Below are 14176 nucleotides of genomic sequence, written 5' to 3' on the forward strand. Positions count from 1 at the left end.
GTTCTGTTCTTGCAGGATCTTTTTCCGGCCGCAGCGATGTCGGAGATTTGATGTTTTAACGGATTCCTGGTATTCACGGTACACTCGTCACATGGCGTTCGGGGAAATCCCCACTTCATCGCTACCTTGGAGATGCTGTATCCCATTGCTCGTGCACCGACTACAACGTCACGTTCAAACTCACTTAAATCTTGATAACGTCCCTTTGTAGCAGCAGTAACCGATCTAACAACGGCACCAGACACTTGTCTTATATAGGCTTTGCCGACCGCGACGTCGTGTTCTATCTGTTTGCATACCTCTGTATTTGAACACACATGTCTATACCAGTTTCTTTGGCGTTTCAGTGCACATCACTCGCTCGATTGTCGTGTGTTTCATGTTTATTTACTCTTTTGTGATCTTGAAAATATTTGTAGTGAATTCTGTTAATTGAAGTCTCTGTTTTATTGAAGGATTATCAAGGGTAAACGTAAAGCGACTAGAAATCCTCTGAAGGCTGCTAACAAGAAGAGAAATGTTGGAAAACCAAAGGTAGTTGTTACTACCGTAAATAATAAAGACGATAACAAAATGTGTTAACGTAACCTCGCTGGTACACCTGCTCATTGCAATGAAAGTGATAAAGAAAGTACTTCGCAGAGGATGCTTGGTTCAGTTAGTGAAAAGTATGAATGGGCGAATCGGATGTGATATGCCAGTTCTCAGCGGAATTTTTGCAAACTGTAAGATTTATTCAGATAGTGAAGTCGGTCTGGAACTCTTTGTAAAAAATCGCTTAGGACTTGCAATGAAATGGAACTGAAGTGTGGTAAGTGATCGTACATGACCATCTTTTGGGACAGTGTTGCAGTAACTCCAAATGAAGAAAATGGTAGCAGAATCTATTAACATTACATTAGATTTGTTTATGCCTTGCGTACAGTTGGTAAGGGTGCTACTGCAGGTGCAGTTTTCTGTGGCACGATGAATCTTCCAAATACCCCAACCAAGTTTACGAACTATAATGGATTTATAGGGTCTACGGTAGAAGATGCATGTATAGAATCAATGAAGGAAGCTATGGAAGGGGCAATAATAGAAAACAGTGGTAATAGATAATTGATTGCAGCATTCGATGGTACCTGCCATAAATAAAATTCCAACATAAACAGATATGAATACGGGAACTAATTATACTAAATGATAAACGTTGTTGCTGCTTATATATTTATTGTATATTAAAAACAATCCTTATTACAAATGTTTATATTTTCTAACTAAAATTACTGATCCATTGAACAACTCTGCCCTTTTATTATGACTGCGCGATCTAATATAAATAAAGCGAAATGACTAACATCTTCTGTGTACCCGAACACAAGAAGATGATCTACAATGGAGTGCAACGTCAGTGGAAATAAATCCTACGTGATCACAGCTGTTTAACCTTATAGCCCCTAATAAGCCAAAGCAATTAGCAATATCACCGTATGTACTGCGTCCGGTGCGTCGGAGTGATGGTTCTCGTACACGTCTGCGACGATGGAAGAACTCCAGCCACAAAATAAACTCTTTCAAAGAGTAGGACGGCAGAAGGCGGTCCTCTGACTACTATAATACTGTCTTCTCCTCTGTGTGTTCTACAGACGAGAAACGCGAACTCCCAGCCACAAGGACGGAGTTACAGATAACGTCTCAACGTAAGTATAGGCAGAAGAAGTGCTCTCAATCACTGAATGCTGCGTACTCAACGACGGCTTCCAATCCGGAGGCGAAGTCCAGGATCGTATAAGTTCACAACAGTACAGTGCCTAACCGTTCTAACTATAAAATATCGTGAGAGCAAGTCCGTCCGTACCAACAAGAAGCTGATGCTGAGCGACCGTCACACACGAGCGCTTAAAACGGAAGACCGCGTCTCTCCAGCGCTGGCTTCCCAGCAAGGCTTGGCTCCCCACCATCGTAATTCCGAAAACGAAGTATATTACCGAAACCACTGAATATTCTCCGTCTCTACAGATTCTTCCGAACGCCGACCAACCATATTTTAGTCTTTTGTTGTCCAGCGCGGAAAGTTTGCGAGGAAAAACCTATACTCGTACAATGGTACGCTTCTGAGTAAAAATCCTTGGAAATAACCAAGCCTGGGTGGTTTCAGAGGTGCCGCTTCTTCGTTCCTCTCACCTGCGTCCGAGATTTTCAACGTTTCCGAAGTATAGTCCTTCCCGTTCGGCTACAACACCGGCTGGTCGCGACTCTATTGTGCTCCAGCGCTTAGGTGCTACGGGGTCCATCTTGCTATTTCCTGTGTTTAAGCAGGGGCCTTCCACCCAGGGCTTCAGGTCCGCCAGCCGTTTCATTTCCACTGGCGTTCCAACCTCTACCAGTATACGCAATCAATCATTACGCCGTTTTTTACAATAAAGACACTCCGTCACCTTTCATGCAATAAGCGTTAACAATTATTTGCAAGACGTACGTTACAATGTCAGTCTCCTTCATATATTCATATATACGATGTACAACCTATCACATGATACCTAATTGTGTTTGTAGATCACGGCAAAGTATGTGGATGAGTGCTTGTAAGGTGCGAAATTATAGCCACCTTACAAATTACCTTGGTGACTGTGATTCTGAAAGTTTCAAACATATTCAGGTACTGAAGCCCTATGGTGATGATGTTGCAGTACAGATATTTGAGTGTACGAGTATTGGACATATACAGAAACGAATGGGATGAAGACTTCGGCGACTGAAAACTTCGTACAAGAGACAAAAACTCAGTGATGGTAAAGGGTTGGATCTGAAGATAAGGTTAACTGACAGTGCAATTCACAAAATACAGAACTATTATGGAATAACTATTAGGAAAAACACACACAGTGTCAATGAAATGAATAAGGCTATTTGGGCTCTTTTTTCATACTTTTTCAACTGACGCAATTTCCCATCACTATTTGTGTCCCAAAGGAGAAAACAGTTGCTGTAAGTACAACAAGGGATTTGCTAACTGGTGAAGTGCACACCCATAATGTCTGCCTGATGCGTTTATGGAGGTGATAAAACCTATTTTCGAAGACTTAGCGGCACATAAGCTGTTCATGGAAAAACTCAAAACCCCAATGAAAGTGTAAAAAGTGTTACATGGTCAAGAATCACCAAGACTGTGTTTGTTGGAATAGAAACACTTCACTTTGGTGTGAATGATGTTGCTGCTACTTTAAAAGATGCAACGTTGTAAGGTGTAAAGTATTTCGAAAAATGGGAATTTAAGATATGTTTCAATATGTAACGAACGAAGCTTGCTTTACACAAGTAACGTCTTCGGGCTCCTGTAAATAGCATAGAAATACAAGCCAGAGTAAACAGAAGGAGGACAAAGAGGAGACTGGAGGAGGAGTTTGCAGAAGATGAAGATAATCCATCCTATGGACCTGGAATGCACTAAAAAGGTGATCCAAACTTTGTCGTTCGATTCCCAAAAGTTTTATTTTTTCATAAAAATTACATGTTTCCTGAGAATCTACAAAGACAATTATTTTCAAATTTTCAGGAAATGTTACATAGTCCCTTCTGCGAACTTAACACGTCCCTTTTGGAAAAACCTGTATATTGTTGAAGTTATAAACAAAAAAAATGGCACAAAAATTAGTGCATTTTCAATGCAACAGAAACAATTCGTCTCTAACAACTGAATTCATATTTAAAAAGCCCCTGTGTTAAATTGTAGCCAATACTCCAATAAATAACCTGGAAAATTTTCAGCTTCCTAGCTCAAATGCTTTCTGAGAAAACATGTCATTTATAAGCGCTCTTTCGACATTGGAAAGGTAGGGCTTTCCCGATACCCTTAAATATAGGGTGATATATATCACAGTTACGTAACAGATGAATTATGCAGTAATATTGTAAGGTGGCGTTATTTTACAACTTAGAAACCGCGCTTACATCCAATACGACATAAGTAAGGCCCTTCAATGGTAGAAAAGACAGGTTTGTGCTCGTTCATTAAAAACGTGTATGTGACTGACATCGTGTAGTTATTGTTGTTGTTGTCGTGGTCTTCAGTCCTGAGACTGGTTTGATGCAGCTCTCCATGCTACTCTATCCTGTGCAAGCTTCTTCATCTCCCAATACGTACTGCAGCCTACATCCATCTGAATCTGCTTAGTGTATTCGTCTCTTGGTCTCCCTCTACAATTTTTACCCTCCACGCTGCCCTCCAATACTAGATTGGTGGTCCCTCGATGTCTCAGAACATGTCCTACCAACCGATCCCTTCTTCTAGTCAAGTTGTGCCACAAGCTCCTCTTCTCCCCAATTCTATTCAATACCTCCTCATTAGCTATGTGATCTATCCATCTAATCTTCAGCATTCTTCTGTAGCACCACATTTCGAAAGTTTCTATTCTCTTCTTGTCTAAACTATTTATCGTCCATGTTTCACTTCCATACAAGGCTACACTCCATACAAATACTTTCAGAAACGACTTCCTGATACTTAAATCTATACTCGATGTTAACAAATTTTTCTTCTTCATAAACGCTTTCCTTGCCATTGCCAGTCTACATTTTATATCCTCTCTACTTCGAACATCATCAGTTATTTTGCTCCCCAAATAGTAAAACTCCTTTACTACTTTAAGTGTATCATTTCCTAATCCAATTCCCTCAGCATCACCCGACTTAATTCGACTACATTCCATTATCCTCGTTTTGCTTTTGTTGATGTTCATCTTATACCCTCCATTCAAGACACTGTCCAATCCGTTCAACTGCTCTACCAGGTCCTTTGCTGTCTCTGACAGAATTACAATGTCATCGGCGAACCTCAAAGTTTTTATTTCTTCTCCATGGCTTTCAATTCCTACTCCGAATTTTTCTTTTGTTTTCTTTACTGCTTGCTCAATATACAGCTTGAATAACATTGGGGAGAGACTACAACCCTTTCTCACTCACATCCCAACCACTGCTTCCCTTTCATACCCCTCAACTCTTATAACTGCCAATCAACATTATCAAAAGCTTTCTCTAAGTCTACAAATGCTAGAAACGTAGGTTTGCCTTTCCTTAGTCTTTCTTCTAAGATAAGTCGTAGGGTCAGTATTGCCTCACGTGTTCCAACATTTCTATGGAATCCAAACTTATCTTCCCCGAGGTCAGCTTCTACCAGTTTTTCCATTCGTCTGTAGAGAATTCGTGTTAGTTTTTGCAGCAGTGGATTATTAAACTAGTAGTTCGGTCATTTTCACATCTGTAAACACCTGCTTTCTTTGGGATTGGAATTATTATATTCTTCTTGAAGTCTGAGCGTATTTCGCCTGTCTCATACATCTTGCTCAACAGATGGTAGAGTTTTGTCAGGACTGGCTCTCCCAAGGCTGTCAGAAGTTCTAATGGAATGTTGTCTACTCCCGGGGCCTTGTTTCGACTCAGGTCTTTCAGTGCTCTGTCAAACTCTTCACGCAGTATCATATCTCCCATTTCATCTTCCTCTACTTCCTCTTCCATTTCCATAATATCGCCCTTGTATAGACCCTTCCACCTTTCTGCTTTCCCATCTTTGCTTAGAAATGGGTTTCCATCAAAGCTCTTGATATTCATGCAAGTGGTTCTCCTTTCTCCAAAGGTCTCTTTAATTTTCCTGTAGGCAGTATCTATCTTACCCCTAGTGAGATAAGCCTCTACATCTTTACATTTGTCCTCTAGCCATCCCTGCTTAGCCATTTTGCACTTCCTGTCGGTCTCATTTTTGAGACGTTTGTATTCCTTTTTGCCTGCTACATTTACTGCATTTTTATATTTTCTCCTTTCATCAATTAAATTCAGTATTTCTTCTGTTACCCAAGGGTTTCTACTAGCCTTCGTCTTTTTACCTATTTGATCCTCTGCTGTCTTCACTATTTCATCCCTCAAAGCTACCCATTTGTCTTCTACTGTATTTCTTTCTCCCATTCCTGTCAATTGTTCCCTTATGCTCTCCCTGAAACTCTGTACAACCTCTGTTTCTTTCAGTTTATCCAGGTCCCATCTCCTCACATTCCCACCTTTATGCAGTTTCTTCAGTTTTAATCTACAGTTCATAACCAATAGATTGTGGTCAGAATCCACCTGGTTCCTAAATCTCTGTCTTACCATTATATAATCTATCTGATACCTTTTAGTATCTACAGGGTTCTTCCATGTATACAACCTTCTTTCATGTTTCTTGAACCAAGTGTTAGCTATGATTAAGTTATGCTCTGCGCAAAATTCTACCAGGCGGCTTCCTCTTTCATTTCTTAGCCCCAATCCATATTCACCTACTATATTTCCTTCTCTCCCTTTTCCTACTCTCGAATTCCAGTCTCCCATGACTATTTAATTTTCGTCTCCCTTCACTACCTGAATAATTTCTTTTATCTCATCATACATTTCATCAATATCTTCGTCATCTGCAGAGCTAGTTGGCATGTAAACTTGTACTACTGTAGTAGGCGTGGGCTTCGTGTCTATTTTGGGCACAATAAGGCGTTCACTATGCTCTTTGTAGTAGCTTACCCGCACTCCTATTTCTTTATTCATTCTTAAACCTACTCCTCGTCTAGTACACTTAATATATTGTATAATGTCTGCATGTTGGGTGACTGGGAAACAAGCAGGGATGTGAAACCCGTGGTAGAACGGAAGGACACAGGGAGCTCACACATTCCTTTGGACAATAGGACAGCACAGCCACTTCCGGCGCTAATCCCGGGACGCACCCGTGAGCTGGACCACCTGCAAAACGGGAGCGCGTGTCCGGCGGGCTGGCCTGAGAGGGCGGCCTGGTCGGTCAAAAACACATAGAAAGAACTTCCAGAAACTTCGATCTGGATTCTAAACTGCGATTGGTCGGTGTTCAGAAACGAGCGCCTTCCGGAAAGATGATTCGCCACCCAAATTTAAGGGGAGTAAAGACTTCGAGCAGCGAAAAGAGGAGAGAAGAAAAGAGAGAGAGTCGTTGCGGGGTCGTGGAGTAGGAGAGTCGTCTTGGAGGTCAACGCCAGTCGACGGACGTCTTCGGTTGTAATTTTGCTATTCTCTTGCTGAGGCGAGAAGTACTGCGGTTATAGCTTTTGATAATTATCGTGATCTTGCTTATGCACATGTAGGAAAGTGAATTTACATTGGTGATTCACGTGTTCCATTCCGTTCTGCACTGAGGTTTCCCACTGCTCATTGAGGTAGTAGTTCCTTCTTCTGTTTACTACAACGGGGGATGTCAGTTGCTCAGCGGCTAATCACAGATAGCAAGTACATTATAGGGCAGAACCAGACAGTTTAAGGGCCGGTATTAATACAGGGAGAACCTGAGATTTGTAATCATTATTTAGTTTCTTTAAATTGTTTTTATGATGAACAAATTGTTAAAATCACGGTTCAAAATGGCTCTGAGCACTATGGGACTTAAAATCTGAGGTCATCAGTCTCATAGACTCAGAACTACTTAAACCTAACTAACCTAAGGACATCACACTCATCCATGCCCGAGGCAGGATTCGAACGTGCGACCGTAGCAGCAGCACGGTTCCGGACTGAAGCGCCTAGAACCGCTCGGACACAACGGCCGGCTAAAATCACGGTATTTATCCTTTCGTAGATAGTATTTTCCTGTACCAATTAACCTTGTCTCTTATGTACGTTTTATAACTTACTCGTAAAAACGGGGTCTGTATTTTGTCGGCTTATCCTGAAATTCTTTCGTATCTACAAGATAAGATTAGGAAACGGGTAGGTTATCACATGACAATTTTCATAATTAATGAGAATAACGTACTCCTACTGAGGGGCTAAAAAGTGTCAGGGCGACTTCATTAGCGTTGAAATACCCATTGCGCAAATTATCACTTGTACATACTCATGGCAAATCTCTGCCATCAATAGCCAGGAGAAGAAGTGGAGGTACGTTAGAATATTTCTCTAAAAACAAAGTAGGGAGCATCCTAAAACGTCGCTTAAAATCAACAACAGCCAAAAAAAAAAAATGCCCTTACGCTGGACCCCGTTATTTTCTTTTCGCTTCACATACACACATCAAAAAAAGTTTCGCATCACCTCGGTTCCGAGAGTTCCGAAACCTGTACAGTAAATTGGAACAGAGATCAACATAAACATCATTTCCGCCCTTTTTATTGCTCATGAAAACCACACATTGCATGTTGTACCACCATACAGTGAGACCTTCAGTGGTGATGGTCCAGACTGCTATACACACCGGTACCTCTAATACCCAGTAGCACGTCCTCTTCCGTTGATGGATGCCTGTATTCGTCGTGGCATAGTATCGTCGAGTTCATCAAGGCACTGTTGGTCGAGATTGCCCACTCCTCAACGGTGATTCGGCGTAGATCCCTCAGAGTGGTTGCTGGGTCACGTTGTCCATAAACAGCCCTTTTCAGTTTATCCCAGGCATGTTCGATAGGTTTCATGTCTGGAGAACATGCTCTCCTCTCTGTCGTTATCCTGAAGGAAGTCATTCACAAGATGTGCACGATTGGGGCCTGAATTGTCGTCCGTGAAGACGAATGCCTCGCCAATATGCTGCCGATATGGTTGCATTTTCGGTCGGAGGATGGCATTCACATATCATTCAGCCGTTACGGCGCCTTCCATGACCACCAGCGGCGTACGTCGACCCCACATAATGCCACCCCAAAACAGCAGGGAATCTTCACCTTGCTGCACTCGCTGGACAGTGTGTCTAAGGCGATAAGCGTGACCGGGTTGCCTCCAAACACGTCTGCGAGGATTGTCTGATTTAAGGTGCATGCGACACTCATTGGTGAAGAGAATGTGATGCCAATACTGAGGGATCCATTCGGCATTTTGTTGGGCCCATCTGTGCCGCGCTGCATGGTGTGGTTGTAAAGATGGGCCTCGCCATGGATGCCGGGAGTAAAGTTGCACATAATGCAGCCTATTGCGCACAGTTTGAGTAGTAACACGACGTCCTGTGGCTGCACAAAAGGCATTATTGAACATGGTGGCGTTGCTGTCAGGGTTCCTTAGAGCCATAATCTGTAGGTAGCGGTCATCCACAGCAGTAGTAGACCTTGGGTGGCCTGAGCGAGACATGTTACTGTCTCTCTGTATCTCCTCCATGCCCGAACAATATCGCTATGGTTCATTTCGAGACGCCTGGACACTTACCTTCCTGGCACAAAGTAACAATGCGTAAGCGATCGAACTGCGGTACTGATCGTGTAGGCATGGCTGATCTACAAACAACACGAGCCGTGTACCTCCTTCGTGGTGGAATGACTGGAACTGATCGGCTGTCGGACCCCCTCGGTCTAATAGGTGCTGCTCAAGCGTGTTTGTTTACATCTTTGGGCTGGTTTAGTGACATCTCTGAACAGTCAAAGGGACTGCTCAAAATGGTTCAAGTGGCTCTGAGCACTATGGGACTTAACATCTGAGGTCAGCAGTCCCCTAGAACTTAGAATTACAGAAACCTAACTAACGTAAGACATCACAGACATCCATGCCCGAGGCAGGATTCGAACCTGCTACCGTTGCGGTCGCATGTTTCTAGACTGAAACCCCTAGAACCGCTCGGCCACAACGGCCGGCCAAAGGGACTGCACCGGTGATACAATATCCACAGTCAACGTCTATCTTCAGGAGTTCTGGGAATCGGGGTGACGCAAAACTTTTTTTGATGTGTGTTTATTTCGGCACTAAGTGTACAACTCTCATTTCGTGTTTGATTCTATTTGCGGCTTCATCTTCAGGCAGTTAGGCACAGTTACCAAAATAGTAGAGCCGCAAGTACAGGGTTGGGCAAAAATATGGGCTCACCACGAGGAATGCGTGCTTGAACGTAAAGGTAGAAGCTAGCCAAGCCTGCAGGTTGCATTGTCGTGTGTGACCACGAAGATCACCTGTCCAACGTCCTTAATACGTCGCTATTGTCAGTCGTGGTCAGAGCAAAATTTTGCTTGCTTGCGACTGCGTTATGTCTGTGTTCTGTACAGTTTTGAGTGCATTATGTCGGAGCTGAGTGAACTCGAACGTGGGTAAATTGTTGGTGCCCACGGCCTTGCCGCAGTGGTAACACCGGTACCCGTCAGATCACCAAAGCTAAGCGCTGTCGGGCTGGGCTAGAACTTGGATGGGTGACCATGCGGTCTGCCGAGCGCTGTTGGCATGCGGTGTGCACTCAGCCCTTGTGAGGCAAACTGAGGAGCTACTTGATTGAGAAGTGGCAGCTCCGGTCTCGGAAACTGACATACGGCCGGGAGAGCGGTGTGCTGACCACATGTCCCTCCGTATCCGCATCCAGTGACGCCTATGGGCTGAGGATGACATGGCGGCCGGTCGGTACTGTTGAGCCTTCACGGCTTGTTCGGGAGGAGCTCAGTTCAGTTCAGTAAATTGTTGGTGCTCGTACAGTGAGGTAGCGAAGTATTTGGTGTTTCAAGAGGCATTCAGGAAAAGCGCAAATACATCATCTGCTAAGTCACAATGCGGACGAAAGTGTGCGTTGAGTGATCGTGACGTACGCTCATTAAAGAGCATTGTGACAAAATATAAGAGGACGTCAGGTGAAAAAGTCACAGCAGAACTGAATATCGCTCTAAATTAGCAACAACCACAAACCCTGTCAGCTCCAAAACAAACACGAAGGGAGCTCCAGAAGCATGGAATTGCATGACGGTTTATACGACTGTTGCCCAGAAAGTATAGTACCGCATTTTTTTCTTCTTTAATTCTTTATTGATAATAATAAGAATTCCACACATGCAAGAATTATGTTTTATCTACACACCCATTTTAGCACGAAATCTCCATCCCGTTCTACGGCCTTCCTCGAGCGCGAAACAAGGGCGTGTATGCACTGTCGGTAGCAAAAATTGTCCTCGTGGCGGAACCAGTGCTTCACTGTATGAACCACCTTGTCATTGTCCTCAAAATGTCTTCCACAAAAGACATCCTTTAAGGGTCCAAACAAGTGGAAGTCCGAAGGGGCTAGGCCAGGGTTGTAGGGTGGATGGCGTAACATTGTCCAACCCTGTTTTGCGATGCGTTCAGCAGTCCTCAGACTTGTTCAAATGTCTCTGAGCACTATGGGACTTAACATCTGAGGTCATCAGTCCCCTGGACTTAGAACTACTTAAACCTAACTAACCTAAGGACATCACACACTTCCATCCCCGAGGCAGGATTCGAACCTGCGACCGTAGCAGCAGCGCGGTTCCGGACTGAAGAGCCTAGAACCGCACGGCCACAGCGGCCGACTACTCAGACCTGTGTGGGGACGAGCGTTATCATATTGCAGTAAAACATCTCCTGGGTTGCTGTGGAGCCGAAGTCGCCGGAAGCGCATCCTGAGTTTTGTTAATGTGTTGACATATGCTTCTGAATTAATGGTACCGCCTCTTGGCTTCACATGAATGGGAATCACATCTTCCCAATCCCAGAACACTGTGATCATGACCTTACCTGCGGAAGCAGTTGTTTTGAATTTTTCCTACTGAGGGGACTGTCGTTTAGGGCTCAAAATGGTGAGTCCACGTTTCATCACCTGTCACAATCCGGGACAAGAAGGCCTCCCCCCTCGGCTACAAAACATTGCAAAAATCAAGACAAAAGTTTTTTTGTGCGATTTGTGATCCAGCGTTAGACACTGCGGGACCCATCTTGCACACACTTTTGAATATCCAAGAGTGCAGATACGAGGTGTGTTTTTTAAATAAGTACCGTATTGAAATTAAAAAAGACGTGCTAAGATATCTCAATAATTGTATTTTTACATGAAAGTCTGTACCTTAATCTACTTTTCTACATAATTTCCGTCAATATTGAGGCACTTGTCATAACGTTGTACCAGTTTTTGAACACCCTCTTGATAGAAGTCTGCCGCCTGACTTGTTAACCACTGCATCACCCCTGTTTTGACTTCGTCATCGTCTTGAAGACGCTGACCGCCCAGGTGTTTCTTCAAGTGCAGGAACAGATGGTAGTCACTGGGCGCAAGATTGGGGCTGTACGGAGGCTGATCTAGAGTTTCCCATCGAAAAGATGTGACGAGATCTTTGGTCTGATTCGCCACATGCAGACGGGCATTGTCTTGCAGAAAAACGATGCCCTTGCTCAACTTCCATGGACTGTTGCTTTGATTTCATCCCGTAACAATTTGGCTTAAAAAATCATCACCGTCGTTGTGGTACCGCTCAAGGAAAGTCAATACACTGTCTAAACGTATGGTTTTGTGCACATCCGTCAACATTTTCGGTACCCAACGTGTGCACAATTTTCGGTAATTCAAGTGCTCTCGTCACAATGCCATACAAAATACTACGTGAAACATTAGGAAAGTCATCCCGCAAGGAGGAAATCGTAAAGCGTCTGTATTCTCTCACCTAAACTTTCATTAACGACCGAAGGACGCCCACTCTGTTGTTCATCATGCACATTTGTGCGGTCACCTTTAAATGCTCTCACCCACTTTCTTACCATTCCATCACTCATAATGTTTTCTCCGCAAACTGCACAGATCTCACGATGAATATCGATCGCTTTTAGGCCTTTAGCACTAAGAAATCTTATAACAGCCCGTACTTCACAGTCGGCGAGACTCACGATTATCGGAGGCATCTTAAACACTCAGTACACAACGTAAACAAGAAGAATCAGATTGTAATGGCGTTAGTGCGTAGATTAAGGTACAGGCTTTCATGTAAAAATAAAATTATTGAGATATCTTAGCACGTCTTTATTTAATTTCAAAACGGTACTACTTAAAAAACACGCCTCGTAATTGCATCCACACTTCCTTTGCTGACTGCCAGGTGCAGCGCCAACTGCCGAGTCGTAATGCGTCTCTCTTGGCGAATGACAAAATCAGCCCGCTGCAACATGTAAGGTGTGACAGCCGTGGATGGTCTCACCGACCGCTACAAATCGTGGCGCTCTGCCGAAAGGTCTTCTGATGACGTCACCGTCCGTGCCCAGCGACTAACTGTACTTCTGTCGGCAGCAGATGCTCCATAGGCTTTTCAAAAGTGTTTGTGAATATTCCCCACAGTTTCTTTCTCTGCAGTGAGAAATTCAATGAAGGCACGTTGATTGTAACGCACATCACCTCCAGACGCCATTTTGAAACTGTCCTGCAGCTACGCTATCTGTCGGAAGTGACAGAAACTTGGCGCCCTCACTCAGGAGACTTCAAATAATACATACGTAACGATTCGCGTTCGTAGCATTGTCTTGTGCTGAGAAAAAAAAGTGCGGTGCATTACTTTCTACGCAACTATCGTATTTCCAAAACAACACACCCGTGATGTAAGTGCTCGTAAAAGGAAAACATGGTACCTAATCCATAAAATCCGGCCTATGGAGCAGTCGAAGAATGTCATTTGTTCCGATGAGTTTTGTATCAGACAGTTTCCAATTTCTGATCGAGTTTACGTCCAAAACGTGAAACATGGCGGGAGATCGGTGATGATGTCGTGATATTCCCTGGGCCCTACGTTACTCTGCAACGTGGCATTACTGCCACACCTGCTTTGTTTGGGATTGGAATTATTATATTCTTCTTGAAGTCTGAGGGTATTTCGCCTGTCTCATACATCTTGCTCACCAGATGGTAGAGTTTTGTCAGGATTGGCTCTCCCAAGGCTGTCAGTAGTTCTAACGGAATGTTGTCTACTCCCGAAGCTTTGTTGCGACTCAGGTCTTTCAGTGCTCTGTCAAACTCTTCACGCAGTATCGTATCTCCCATTTCATCTTCCTCTACATCCTCTTCCATTTCCATAATATTGTCCTCAAGAACATCGCCCTTGTATAGACCCTCTATATACTCCTTCCACCTTTCTGCTTTTCCTTCTTTGCTTAGAACTGGCTTTCCATCTGAGCTCTTGATATTCATACAAGTGACTCTCTTTTCTCCAAAGGTCTCTTTAATTTTCCTGTAGGCAGCATCTATCTTACCCCTAGTGAGATAAGCCTCTACATCCTTACACTTGTCCTCTAGCCATCCCTGCTTAGCCATTTTGCACTTCCTGTCGATCTCATTTTTGAGACGTTCGTATTCCTTTTTGCCTGCTACATTTACTGCATTTTTATATTTTCTCCTTTCATCAATTAAATTCAATATTTCTTCTGTTACCCAAGGATTTCTACTAGCCCTCGTCTTTTTACCTACTTGATCCTCTGCTGCCTTCAC

General features: G+C 43.6%; 1 pseudogene; it reads left to right on the forward strand.

Annotated features, from left to right (window-relative positions):
* Positions 1–10038: 10038 nt before the first annotated feature.
* Positions 10039–10156, forward strand: LOC126417332 (5S ribosomal RNA; annotated as a pseudogene).
* Positions 10157–14176: the final 4020 nt, after the last annotated feature.

Source organism: Schistocerca serialis, chromosome 8 (genome assembly GCF_023864345.2).
Source record: "Schistocerca serialis cubense isolate TAMUIC-IGC-003099 chromosome 8, iqSchSeri2.2, whole genome shotgun sequence".
Classification (NCBI taxonomy): domain Eukaryota; kingdom Metazoa; phylum Arthropoda; class Insecta; order Orthoptera; family Acrididae; genus Schistocerca; species Schistocerca serialis.